A 14,281-nucleotide genomic window follows, 5' to 3' on the forward strand; every position below is an offset into this window, starting at 1 on the left:
GTGAAAATGAGAGAGAAGTGGAGAAACAAAGTTAGGCTGCTCAAATGCTCAGATACAAGGTATCGGACATCTCTATACGATGGCTATCAGTAGGCAGAAGAAATAGACAATGACAAAATGTGAATTAGCACGATTTAGGAAGAGGCTTATATGGAGAAAATGTGAGAGAAGGGAGTCAGAATTGACAGAAGTTTCAAGAACAGATCACCAATGAAAGGGGATAACATTAATGAATGAAGTCCTGCTAGAGACTTAGGGATTGCCTTTTGCCTTTTTCTGGTGTGCTAACTTACGATGGGAAATATTATACTCTATTTTTAGGAAATTATTTTTGTCCTTTGCCACTTTTACCTTTTAGTCTCAAAAGAATATAAAAGCAGTTTTATTTAAGGCACCCTAATTTGCTCAAGCAGCTACCAAATTGCCAAAATTTAATGCTAAGTCTAGACCATCTTTCCTTTGTCTAGATTTAGTGGATAGCAGGTGCTTGATACACATTACTAAAGTGACTGAAAAATCTGGAGTAAATGAAAAAATCACTTTTTTATTAAAAACATATAGAACACATTTTTGTCAGATGAACATAATTGGCAAAGAAAAAAAAACCTCCTCTTTTAAATTTCTGAGTTTCCATTCTTGCCAATAATAACATGTAAGAGTCTATGATGTCCCCTGCCAACTATTGGATTATATTTTTTCTCACACTTGAAAAAAAGAGTAAAACCAAAATCAGTTTTGAAAATCAGTTATGATATTGCCTCAAATGTGCCCCTGAGCGCGTAAACGAGATTAGACTTAAGGACCGGATTTAAATCTGCCTATAACTCCATTTCTACTTTGGCAGGGTGTGTAAAGACACGCCAGAGGGGCACAGAATGTTAACTTTTAGTCATTTGACTTCTCAGGTTTTCTGGGAGAGAAATTGATCTGAAAAGATAAACTTTTGGAGACTACGTTTTGTTTTGTTTCGTTTTGTTTCGTTTTGTTTCGTTTCCTTTCTTCTTGCTGTAAGGCAGGGTTTGATGATCTCTTCAGGTCCCTTCCAATCCCCTACGTTTCCTTCCCAAGTAGCGTAAGTATTTGACTCCAGAAGGGGTGATAAATGTCTTTGTGTGCTGCCATTCCAGAGATGAGAGCCAGATGAGATTTTACAAATCCCAAGACAAATGAAATGTGCACCATTTTATCCTTGCAGCTCCTCAAGACTGCTTGCCCATCTTCCCATCCCCTGGAGTAGAGACCCCTCGTGGAGCATTTGGTGCCACCGGACCCTGAAAAGCACGCAGCATCTGCTGGGGAACACAATCTGGTTTCTGTGGATCAGAAGCATTTCTCTAAACATTAGAGTCTAACGGACTTTTAAAGAGAGGGGGTCTACCCAGAAACCTCGTTACAGGTCCCTTTCAACCAGAGTCAGAACTAAGAATACTCAGCAGATGGTTGTGAAGTGAGGTAAATTGCATGCAGCCTTCAGTCATTAGTGACAGATCTATTTTAAAGGCATGAGGTTGTGTAGCCGGGTACAAAGGCAGCTCGTGATTCTAATTGTTGGGCTCCATTAGAAGGGATCTTTCTGGAGACCCATGGTTTCTTACAGCACCACAGTCTACCCCCAAATGAAAAGTATCCTGCTGGCTAATTAACTTGCGCACTTTCCTTTTCCATTGTGTCCTGACTTTTTTGTTTTAATCCCAGACCCTGTCTGTAGTAGGACTGAGGGAGCCTTCTATTATTTCACCCAAATATTTTATGATGAACAGTTTCAATCCACCACTCACTCTGATTTCATTGCTTTCGTCTTACTTTTCATTATCATCTGCAATAGAGGGGGAGATTTTTTTTTTTTTAATTCAAGCTCTCGTCTCATTTTTCAGTATGGTGAAACTCCGTGATTCTTGGGAGATGGATTTCACCCTGTTTTTCAAAGTCCTGTGTAAGAACATACAGTGTGATTAATTTGGTTTTCATTTATTTCAACACCCCATGTGACCATTACTAAATAATGAAGAATTCGATTTCATGATAAAATATGCAGCAGTGTCTTTTGCCTAGAAGTTCTGTTTGAGGAAGTGCATTGCCAAAGAAAATCGGAGGAAATCATGGAAGACTGGGGATGTTAAAGTAATCTTCTTCTTGAAGTTGTATTCATAACATGTGAAGTGAAATGTAGGAGCAAATGAGACCATTGAAGAGAGAGATCATTATACTTCTGACCATTTGGGAAGCACCCCCAGGAAATTGTTTGAAGGACCATGAATTGTTCAGTAATGTTCTCTTAACCATGTGATCTGTGGAATAAGGAGGCAGAAGTGGAAAGACGATGGGTGGATGGGAGGAGCCTCAGATGCCACAGAAATTTGCAGCACCTCGGTGAGAATGACACTTCAAAAAGTTGAAGGTAATGGCCAGCACCTGGCCCAGGGCTGGCATGACAGGCACACTTCTTCTGAGGAGCCTTCCAGGCTTGTTCCTGGTGAAGGACCAAGACTGCATGATCCCAGGGCTGAAGACAGTCAAAGATATTAAGTAGTAGAAGGTAAACATTTAAATTAATAACTCGTATTAGTTCTCTACATGTCTGTAAAAGGCTTTCAGTGAACAATAGTTGGCAGATATTACCAGTGGAAAATACAGCCAAACTTTGGCTCATCCAACACGTTGTCATCACTACCACTTTAATATTTAAGACATTAATGTTTCAAGACTCTTCCAAAAAAATTGTATTTGGAGCCTGATTGAAAGACTTCTCTGCTTCCCTTCATTCTTTGTTAATTTCTGACTTCGGATGTTCTAAATACAGTTAAATCGTATATGCCTATCGGGAACTCAAAATGTAGTTCCTGGATCAGCAGAATGAACATCACCTGGGAACTTGTTAAAAATGCCAGTTCTTAGGCCTGACCACAGACCTACTGAATCAGAAGCTTGGGGGCGTGGGCCTGCCTTTGTTTTAATAGGTCCTCTGGGTGATTCTGATGTGCTCTCAAGTTTTAGAATTGTGTCTCATGGGAATGAATAGGTACTAGGGCGTTATGACTTGAAGGACTGTTCTTGAGTCAGTCTTTGTGATTCTTGAAGTAGATAATAGTGGATCGGTGTTATTTCAGTACCTGTTAGGGTCAAAGCATTCCATTGGTATCATTGGTACTAAATACAGAGCAGGAGTGTGGTTCCTGTCACTCATGGTCACATGGAGAAAGGTGGGAATGTCAGAGCGCAAGGACACCCATTCTGTCCTCAGGGAAGGGGGCTTGTCCATCTTGTTGTGTGTCCATCTTGTTGTGGGACCACTCAGCCCTACTGTTGTGACTTCACACAAAAGGTTCCAGTCTTCGATTTTGTATCCTCGGTACTTCTTGGTATGCTGTGTTGCTGGTATCAGAGGAATTACACTGCAAATCAAGCATCAATGTTTACAAATGTTTTAGGGGGACTAATTTGGTTTTCTTCCTTATTCTTGGGGAGTCACTGCCTAACCATAGTATAGTTCCTAAGTAATCTGTATAATAGGAGTAGCCATACTTACCCTACAGAAATCTTGGGAAGATAAGGTAGAAAAGATCCCTAACAGGCCTACCATAATGTCAGACCCATACAGATGATCAATTATTTGATGTCAACACAATTATTTTGGTTACTTTGAAGCTTCTTTTAGTTTCTCTCAAATACCACCTTTGGAACTAATCGTAAAGAACCAATTCACAAGAAAATTGGTCTTATTTTATGAAAGCACGTAGCGCCTGTGACATATTTAAGGAGATAAGTATTTGAATCTATTATCCTGGCATGTTTGTTAAAAATTAGTATTTAAATAAATTTCCTGGGGTGCCTGGGTGCCTCAGTCGGTTGGGCATCAGACTCTTGCTTTGGGCTCAGGTCATGATCTCATGGTTGTGGGATCAAGCCCCATTCTTGGGATTCTCTCTCTGTCTCTCTCTCTGTCTCTCTCTCTCCCTCTTTCCCTTTCCTGCTCACACTCTCTTTCTCTCTCTCTCAAAATAAATAAACTTAAAAATAAAATAAAATACATTTCCTAATCAGTCCTATCATGTAGAATAAGATACTTTATTCCTTCATTATTATAATAGGAGACTACAGAAGAAGCAGATGAACTTATTTTTGAGGCCAGGAGGATAGGGCCGGAATGTTCTCTTGTGCAAACAAAATAGAAACTCCTTTTCCCTTTAGTTCAGTCAACTTCATATTATTAGATATATAACCACGTTCTAAAGATCTTCTCCCCAGGTAGCCTGGCTTAGAATGGATCCCCAGGCCCATCCCCAGGCTCATGCACAGCTGCTAGAGGAAAAGGCTGTCTCTCTCCACTGACTCCAGGAATGTCTCTGGGAATTATATATCATATTCAAGGCAAATAGTGTAGAGTGCCCACGTGCACAATGGAAGATCAGCCATAACATACTTGGGTCTACAGAGATCACCTTCCTGAACTTAAGCCACATCCTCTAGGGTTTATGAGGCCAAAGGGATACACACAGGGAGTGCTTTTGTTTTTGATTCTCTGGGAGTAGGGTGACCTATCACTCTCCCTCGGTGCTAGAAAACTTTTGCCACGGGGGCACCTGGGGTGGCTCAGTCAGTTGAGCCTCTGACTTCAGCTCAGGTCATGATCTTGCGGTTTCTGAGTTTGAGCCCCGCTTCCAGCTCTGCGCTGACAGCAAGAGCCTGCTTGGGATCCTCTGTCTCACTCTCTCTTTGCCCCTCCCCTGCTGTCTCTCTCTCTCTCTCTCTCTCTCTCTCTCTCTCTCTCTCTTTCAAAAATAAACATAAAAAAATATGTATATTTTACCACAGCTTGTTCTCTGAAAAGGTAGAAAATTAGACTACATTCTGGAAAGTGTCAAGTCAATTGTGCTATATAACCAAGAAGTATCAGTATATAATAGGGTTTATTATGCATAAATCTACATTTTTGTATGTGCTCCCTATAATTATTTCACTCATCAGAGACATGTATCCAGCTGAGACACAAAAACCTGAGTCACGATGTAAAAAAAGCAATTTTCTCCCTCAAACAGTCATGGGGATCAGATTATCTCTATGATTCATCAGGGCCTAGCCCAGTGATGAGCATATACTCGAGATGTCCAACAAATCCTAGTGGAATTAAGTCGTAGGAACATTAATTACTCGGCCACAGCATTGCAGTAGGAAGCTGAGTCCTTGCTAGATTTATTTCCAGTTGACCTGCCTGACATTTGGTTTTGCCGCCTTCTTTTCAGTTTTCTTTCTAACCACCAATACTCCTGGAATTTTTCTTTTCCTCTTTTTTGTTTGAATTTGTTTTTAATTTATTTTTATTTGTAGAAAGCACCCCTACACAGTGTCTGCCAGGACCTTCTGGAACTGAATTGCAGCACCTAGCTTAGCCTATGAAACATGCCAGAGAACTCGTTGATATCACGCTATAGATAAACATCCTTAAAACTTGCAGAGCCAATCCTTTCTTTTTCAAGAAAATAAATTCTGAAATATGAGGACTTCGGAAGCAAAAACAAAGCGCATGGCCCCAAGAAGTGTTTTAAACGGGTCTTGTTCTCCATCCTTGTGGTCCAGCTTGTGTATTCGCCCCTGTGTTTTGGCTTATTGATGTCCCCCTCAGGATGTTTCATACTGTCAACCCAGGTTTCTTAGAACTGCCTGTCCTGGGCTAGGCAGTCGTCTCATTAAACAAATTTTCATCCCGTAAGGTTTTGAGTGTCCGGTGGGGAGAGGGGAGACAGGGGGTTAAGATGCATTGTGTTTTTAGCCAACAATATTAACAAGAAGTGTCTGAGTGTTTCTGATAACATGATGGCAGCCTAACCAAAAACAAAAACAAAAACAAAACAAAACCAAAAAAAACCCCCAAAAAACAAAACTAAGAACAAGGTGGAGACATGGTCCTAATTAAAACACCTCTTTTCTATCCAAGGAAGAAAAACCTCTCTCGCTGCTTCATTTTGAAAATAAACTCTACTGCAAGTGACTTCCAGTAGCAACTTACCATTCTACCCAAATAGAGGTAATTAAGAGTCCTTCTGTGTGTTAAATTAGGTATCTACAGAGGAGGCGGGGAAGCTTCCGATGTTTATTGTGAGCCGAAACCTCTTTTCTTGTTCATCACGCTCTAAAAATCGTGTCAGACAGCAGACTGGTGACTCTCAACCCATTAGAACAGCTGAACTAAGAAACTCAATGAAAGGTTCTGAGGCCCACAGAGAAGTAAAAACAGAGTCTGGATTAGCCCTGCTTAGAAGACCACTCACTGGGCAGGGCTCTCTCCAGGCTCCCCCGCGCTCGTGTCTCAAAAAATAACAAACTCTTGAGTGGCCAACAACTGCTACGTTTTATACTTGTAGGTGAATTATTTCTTCTTTGCTTAACATTAAAAAATGCAAGCGATTTTGTGACTTGCAAATGGAGGATTGCGTCCTCTTGGACGTCGGTTGAAAAACCAAGTAAGCAGTAGGGTAAGGCATTTGAAATAGGCATGGTTACATCCCTGTAAATGCTTCCTTGGAAATTGCAGTGCTCCGTGTGGGTATTTCCATCCCTGAGCTGGTTCGGTACAGTAGAGTGGTTGTTCGTGAAAATGAAACTAAACCCACTCCCAAGCATCTTTATTCTCTGTCAGGGGAAAAAAAAAATGTTTAAGAAATATAAATAGACCAAACAATTTTGCTGTTACCTTTGCTAAAGTTGCAAGGATGAACGGCTTTGAAAGGTAATGAATTCCCCACTGTTGGAGGATTTCGGGTTTTGGCTGGATCATTCCAGATGATGTTGGAATATCCGATCTTGAAGGTCCCTTCTAATCCTGAGATCCTGTGGTTGTAAATCTATCATGTTAGTAAAAGAAGAACTTTTAAAGGTGTTTGCAAGGAACTAAGAGAATAATGGAAGGGAAAATGCAGAGGGGGAAGTTTAGATGTTGATAAGCAATCACCTCGTTTTGCAATATATTTTTTTAATTGCCTGTTTGTTTGCGGCAAATGCTGTGTTGTAATCAAGTGGCTTTTACAATAATAAAACACTTCTCCAATTAAACTGCAGCGTGAAGAATTCAAAGATGAATAGAAGTGGTTGTTGCCCTTAAGAAGCTTATTTATAGGCTCTCCTTGTAAAATTGACTTCTTTTTCTGAGGATAAAAGTAATATATGTTTATTGCAAGACATTTGGAAGCTACCAAGAACTATAAATAACCCATAATTGCCCCACTAGAGAAGATCATTTTCAATATTTTTACTATTTTGGTGCATTTCTTCCATACACATTCAAGTTCACATTCATATTAATTTTTCATTTTATGTATCCTATTTTAACCTGCTCTTTAAACTTCCTGATATAATTGCACATTTAAACAGAATTGTATCTCAAAACAGAGCTGAAGTGGCTCATTTGTTGATATTTTAAAAATCCTACCTGGATGAAATCAACAAAAAGCAGCACATCTATGGGGAAGGGGATCAAGGAGTTATTCTGTTCACTTGATCAATTAGGTAGTAGGTAGTGATCAGCCTTGATTAAAAGCATAAATTGCCAAAAAAAAAAAAAGCGTAAATGGCCAGATTGATGCAAAAAATTTCAGTTAGTGGCTATGTATAAAAGGTAAATGAAGGCAACAAAAATTAATACAAAAAATTTAAAAATACATCTTTTTTTTTAATGTTTATTTATTTTTGAGAGAGAGAGACAGAGCGCCAGCAGGGGAGGGGCAGAGAGAAAGGGAGACACAGAATCTGAAGCAGGCTCCAGGCTCCGAGGTGTCAGCACAGAGCCCGACACCGGGTTTGAACCCAGGAACTGTGAGATCATGACCTGAGCCCAAGTCAGACACTCAACCAACTGAGCCACCCAGGAGCCCCTAAAAATACATCTGTTAATGAAAATCAGAGCTCCAAAAAACATATCCAGATTTTCTCAGACTGATCTTTCACCTGGGCAGTTATTGAATAATTCTTTAGCTCTTTTTTGTGCCTGAACGTCAAACTTCATTGTCCTTAGTAGGAAGTCTTCCAAAGTTTCCTGTTTCCAAAGCTGCAAAAAATAATGGGTAAAATTACAAACTCTGTAATTCTGGTTCTGTATATAATTCTCAGTCAGTCAATGGCTTGCAGACATATTAATCATTCCTTACGAGTTGTAAACATAGAGTGAACTATAACAAAGAGCATGGAAGAAAATACAAACTTTTCCATTGCATCTGTGGTTCTGATCTCTTTCCCTTTGGTTCTTTGCTCCAACACTGAGACAGTCACTGGGTAATACTAATAATTGTAGCTCGCAGTGATGGGGGGGGGGGGGTCTGTATTTTCACAGCAGCACAGGGAAAGGGGACCTTCCCAGTGCGGTCATTCCTAGTTCTCAGATTACTATCTTTGATTCATCAGACAAGCCTTTTTTGGTGAACTGCATCCGACCAGTTATTTCAGAAGACAGTCGCCACTCCGCAGCGGTCTGGCCAAATGCATAGATTTATAACAATCTTAAAAGATTTCTCCAGGAGTTTTATAAAGATATGTGATATTAAACTAGAAAAAAAATTGTACCAGATAATAGGGAAATGAAATCCTCCACCAAAGTTGGTTAGCTTTTTCAGAAAAGCCCTAAAGATTTTAGCAAATTTCTCAGCAGGTTTCTATTGTTTTAGCTCTTCCCCTAAGTAGTGGTTAATGAAGTACTAGATGTTAGAAAAGCAATCGCTTTGTTATTCTGTCTGGGCTGACTTTTATCTGATAAGCCTGCCCTGGAAAGCCCCTGAACGCTTTAGAAATTGCTCAGGAGACTTTCATCTAAAATTAGAAAGGACGGTGGTGGCAAGGTGGTTAACTAAGGTACAGGGACTCAAGTAGGGTCTGCCTCTCATTTGAGTTCTCCGCCTGTTGTAAACGTCTGACCATGCGTTATTAGGACCTACTTGCCTTATTATTGTTATTATTTTAATTACTAAGTTAAATTCAACAAGGCCTAGACTGCCTTTCCTCTCTACATTGGAAACCAAAGTCCTCTTTAAGTACTTGACTACTAATATTACTAATATTACTAATGTACTAATAATTTACATTACAATTACATTACATTACAATAATGTACTAATAATTTGACCCTTACTGTAATTCTGTAACATAGGAAAAGCAGATACAAATTTGTATTCTTTCTTTTTTTTTTTTTTTTGCATAAGGAAATAAATTCAGAGACTTTTAGTAAATTGCCCAAAATCACATAGTTAGGAAGAGTCAGAATTAAGAATGAAATCTTGGTTCTATGTGCTCTGATTCAAATATGTTTTCACATCCAGATGCCCATGTAATTTTTAATTTTTCTAATTGATCTGTGAGTCTCACCATAAGGAATTTAACAGAAATATCTAAATCTCTAACACCTAAAATGTTGGAGAATTTGAATTCAGCATAATTATAATTTCTTAACTTATGCATTGCTATATTTCTACTAGGGTTTTCAAGGGCTTTGGGGCCATAAAGAGCCACGTTCAGGCAACTTCCAGTACCAAACAGTTGACTTTGTTCTGGTTCACATCATAAGCTATGCACACAGGTGACCAGTGAACTAACAAATCTATACTTTGGGTATGGGTATGAAGGATTATGCAAGAGGGCAGTTGGAAAGGAAAAAAATTTTCCTCTGCACTCTTGGATGCAGTTTGTGGGGGCCTGCGAATTAGGATAACAAAAGGCACCTACGCCTGGGTGGCTCAGTGGGTTGAGCATCCAGCTTCCTCTCTGGTCATGGTCTCAAGGTCCTTGAGTTTGAGCCCTGCATCTGGCGCGCTCTCCACTGTCATCTCAGAGCTCTCTTCAGATCCTCTGTCCCCTCTCTCTAACTTTCCATCTCTCTCTCTCTGTTTCTCTCAAAACTAAACATGAAAAAAAAGAATAACAAAAAGCAGATTAACAAAAGTAAAGGCATACAATTTTCATTATTCCTTTATTAAAATTTTTTTTAATGTTTATTTATTTTTGAGAGAGGGACAGAGTTTGAGGAGGGAGGGGCAGAGAGAGGGAGACATGGAATCTGAAGGAGGCTCCAGGCTCTGAGCTGTCAGCACAGAGCCCGATGCAGGGTTCAAACCCACGAACTGCGAGACCGTGACCTGAGCTGAAGCAGGACACTTAACCAGCTGAGCCACAGAGGTCTCTTATTATTCCTTTATTAAACAAAAGAATATTTGTGTGTACAGGAGTTCACAGAAAAGTAGTCAAACTCAAAGAAGTGGTTAGATGCGGGGGGTTGAATACCATTCTTAACAAAGGAAAAGAGGTTTAGACTTAAAGAGAGGACAGGTTGTGGGGAAGTGACTAGGAAATATGTAGTGGAAACTAATAGAAGATAAGGACTATTTTAGTAAGATTTTTTATGCAAACTCTTCTTGACTCTCCATATCTTTGATGATAAGGGTCCCTTTTTCTTCTTCTTGGTACCGGGGTGGGGGCTGAGGGATAAGCTGGTAGGAAGCATCTTCCTCAGAGGGATATTTATGCCTTACTTCTTTCAGGTAGAGAGGGGGAGGGCAGAGAAGTTCTGCATCTGTTGATATTCAGTTGCCTTCAGCTCAAAATAATCCTTATGCCAAATTGGAATATTTTGGCGTTTTGGGATGGCATACTTTGATCCCCTTCATCTACCCCATCTGAAACTTTTGGGGAATTTCACACACCAAAAGCCTAGTCGGTAGCTATAGAGAAAAGATTTGGGTTAGTAGCTGAGAGGTAAGAGATCCACAAAGGGGAAGAAGAATGGAGATTAAAAAAAGAATAAATAAGCAGGTAGAACAAATACAAGCACGTTTCCTGTATTTGAATTAAACCAGTCTCCCAGGGCTGGGAATAGGTCAGTTCAGTTAAACAATTGTGTCTCATTGCAGGAGGCAGTGGTGCAGGTGGGAGTAGAGTATCCTCTGAAGTTGGACCTTTATATGGTGTGAGCAACCAGGCATTCAATGAGGGGCATTTCTATGGAAACAAAAGCAAAAATAAAGATTAATGGTTGGAGCAGAGCAGTTTTTTGAGTCCAGAGGGCAGTCTAGAAGATTTCTAGATGTTGGGCTCAAAGTGTCCTTAGATGAGGATAGTAATGGTAGTCTCACAGTCATAGTTATGTCCTGGAGCCCCAAGGACCAGGCTCTGGTAAGCTTCCTGAGTGTCCCAAACTATGAGGTGATAAATTCTTTAAACATGCAGAGCTTCAGGAAAAGGGCACTTTTAGTCCTCAGTGATGCTAAGTCGAGAGGGTGGGAGAAAATTAGAGACATTAATTGCAAGATGGCAGGATCAAGTTTACAAAAGAATGAAAGTAGTTCAATGATAATGAACACCCACAAAAGTGGGTCATTGTTTTCCACTGAAACACAAAATTTTCCCTCCACAATCGCCTTCATTTTGACCAAAGGTAATCAAAGTAAGACTATTTTTCTTTGCAAAATAAGTCTAATTTCATTAAAATTGGCCAAAGGTCAGTTTTCCAGGGACCACCCCCCCCCCCAAGGAAATGCCAATGTCAGTTCAAGGTTATGAAGACTTCATTTAGAATTTGATTTTGAGAAGTTGTCTAAAATGTCAAAAGATTTGAACATTCTATTAAATGGGATCCGCAGATCACTATGAAGCAATGCTAAGTTTTCAATTATTTAACCAAAATGAAAATAAAATATTTTAAAGATAAACATAGAAGATATCATGATTGTCAAACAACAACAAACAAAAAGAGCTTAACTATTTCAATATTGAAAAGACTCAGTTTACCTAAATAATCAAAGACATTAGGATAAAGGTGATGTGAAGAACCACGGAATCTTTGTTTTCTAGGTGGATCACTCAAGAAGTGAAGAAACTTCACAATCTTTTATTAAGAATAGACCAATACTCAACAAATTGTTAAAAATAGACCAATAATCCAACACAATTTTATTGTTTTACCAAAGAAAGAAAGCAAAACTGGAGTTTTACACCAGTACACTATTGGGCTCATTTTTTTTGACACCTTGTAAATAAATCCATTCAATCTTAGCCAGCTGGACCACACGAGATATACTTCTTCCTCTTTCTCTCTCTTTTTTTTTTTTTTTTCATAGATCCTTTACAGTTTTCTTCATCTTTTCAGATTTTTGTCCATTTTCCTCTTTCACTTTCTGGAATAGGCTTTAAATTTTCTCTAACCTACTTTAGGAAAAAAATCACTCTCCTTTTTTCTTAAGGAAAACACATCTTATTTTCCTTGTGCACACTGCATACAGAGAGGGGTTTTTTTTCTTCCTTTTTTTCAAAAATTTTTTTGATGTTTATTTATTCTTGAGAGAGAGACAGACAGAGCATGAGCAGGGAAGGGGCAGAGAGAGTGAGAGAGACAGAGAATCCGAAGCAGCTCCAGGCTCTGAGCTGTCTTCACAGAGCCCAAGGCAGGGTTCCAACTCATGGCCAATGGATCATGACCTGAGCCTAAGTTGGTCGTGCAACCACTGAGCCACCCAGGTGCCCCTTCTTCATTCTTATTGTTCCTATAGTTCATTTGCATATATTGATTAGAATTCTTAACTTGTAGTAGCCTTAATTTCCAAGAACTAATAAGTAGACAATGGGAACTGTCATATTCTATATTCTATACTAGATGAACAAATTCATCAGTATACAATTTCATAGTGTCTAAAGATATGTTTCCTCATAGTAGAGTTTATCAATGTGGCAAAAGAGCATGTTTACTAACATATTTTAGTCTTTCTGTAAAATTTAGAAGCCAAAAGTACATCAACTTGAAGTTATGCTTAGTAATTAATATTTCAGTATTTTATCTTATTTGGTAATGATCTGGATATTCAGTGAATATCTATCATTTAACTTACTATAACCTGAAGTTTTCAAGTCAGCAAAAAAGATTTTGGAAGTTACTTTTAAACTGGTATATTATAAAACACAATTACTGTTGAAATACAATTTGTCAGAACAATGACTCACTTTGATTAAAATCAAATCTATAACTTTTATAATCTTAAATATCTGGTAGTTTATGTTAGCTTATTTGACTAGTAAACCCAAGTAGAATAATAAGATGTGAATGGGTATTATATTTAATGTTGGCAACTCTGAAGATGTGCCAATTTTATTAAATCAATTCTAATAAACTAGTTTTATTCAAGAAAGATTATTTCAAATCACATGAACTTGAAAAGCATTTGGGTTAGCTCCTATATTTCCGAGAGTTTTAAGAACATTTACCTTATAAGTGCCTACTTTTTCTAAGCCAATTTAGAATAATGCTCCTTTATCAATCTTGGTAATACCATTCAGAGATAAGAAAATATTACATATTTACACTTAGACACACCATGCATACATACATTCATACATATACATATAGACACAATAGAGATTTAATGGGATTTTGCGTGTGTATGTGTGTGTGTATTTTAAGACTTTAGCCATAGGTCAGGTATAAACAGACACAAAACTCACTAATTTATATACACGTTAGTTCTCATTTTTGTCTTTTTAAAAAATCCTAGTTATATTTATGGCAGATGGACCAAGCCAGCCACCTGCTCTATATGCCCAACAAAAAAGCTAAAACTTTTTACCAGTGTTTGTAGAGGAGACTCTAAAGATTTTTCTTTGACTCGTAGTTTGATGGAGACTGTGGCTTTAATCCCAGGTGATTGTTGTAGTCTACTGAGAAGTTACAGCAAGGTGCTCTTTGGACTGGGAGCCAAAGTTATTCCTTTAGAGGCTTACGTTTCAAGGAGAAGTGTCCTGTCCTTGAGAAGACAGTCCGGGGTGGTAGGAGATTTACATCTCAAAGCAGGAGAAAGAGGGCACAAGCTTTCAAGTAGTTCTAAGAAGGAGTTTAGGGGCATATTTGCCTATTTCCAGGTTTGTTTTTGTTTTTGTTTTGTTTTTTTTTCTGGAACAGTGAATTCTTCTGACAGGTTAAGCTTTCTTAAGCAGGCATCACAAAAAAGAGTGAGGGTGGGAGGTGTTTATGGTGGGATCTTAAGTTTGTTCTAAATCTGATTTCTGCTCTTTAGTTTTGTTAAGGGAGTCTTTTAGGCTAGCCATGGGATTCGGTTTTTTTTTTTTTCTTCTTTCAATTGATCCTCCTATAGGTACCAATAGGGCATTTATTTGGGGTGAGAATTCTTTAAAAATTCTTCTAAATATAAAAACTTTTCCAAATCCAAAGACTGCCATTTGGCCATTGATGATTTAGGACCTGTGAAAGTATACCTGTTCCAAAATATGATGCAAAACCAGCAAACCTTTTTATGGTTTAATC

General features: G+C 38.6%; 1 protein-coding gene and 1 long non-coding RNA gene across 9 annotated transcripts in view; one reads left to right on the forward strand and one right to left on the reverse strand.

Moving 5' to 3' along the window:
• Nucleotides 1-14,281, forward strand: part of NRG1 (neuregulin 1) — a 1,111,639-nt gene that overhangs the window by 833,422 nt on the left and 263,936 nt on the right. The window lies entirely within an intron of this gene.
• Nucleotides 534-14,281, reverse strand: part of LOC109498780 — a 33,267-nt gene continuing 19,519 nt past the window's right edge. The window contains exons 3-6 of one of the 3 annotated variants that reach the window (XR_006597342.1): nucleotides 9,703-9,875; nucleotides 7,939-8,038; nucleotides 6,689-7,139; nucleotides 534-3,392 (exon numbers count right to left, since the gene is read on the reverse strand). This is a non-coding gene — a long non-coding RNA (uncharacterized LOC109498780). Of the gene's footprint in view, nucleotides 3,393-6,688; nucleotides 7,140-7,938; nucleotides 8,039-9,702; nucleotides 9,876-10,795; nucleotides 10,972-14,281 lie in introns of those variants that run through there. The other 2 variants (XR_002155682.3, XR_002155681.3) reach the window with 2 other exon arrangements.

Source organism: Felis catus, chromosome B1 (assembly GCF_018350175.1).
Source record: "Felis catus isolate Fca126 chromosome B1, F.catus_Fca126_mat1.0, whole genome shotgun sequence".
Taxonomy (NCBI): domain Eukaryota; kingdom Metazoa; phylum Chordata; class Mammalia; order Carnivora; family Felidae; genus Felis; species Felis catus.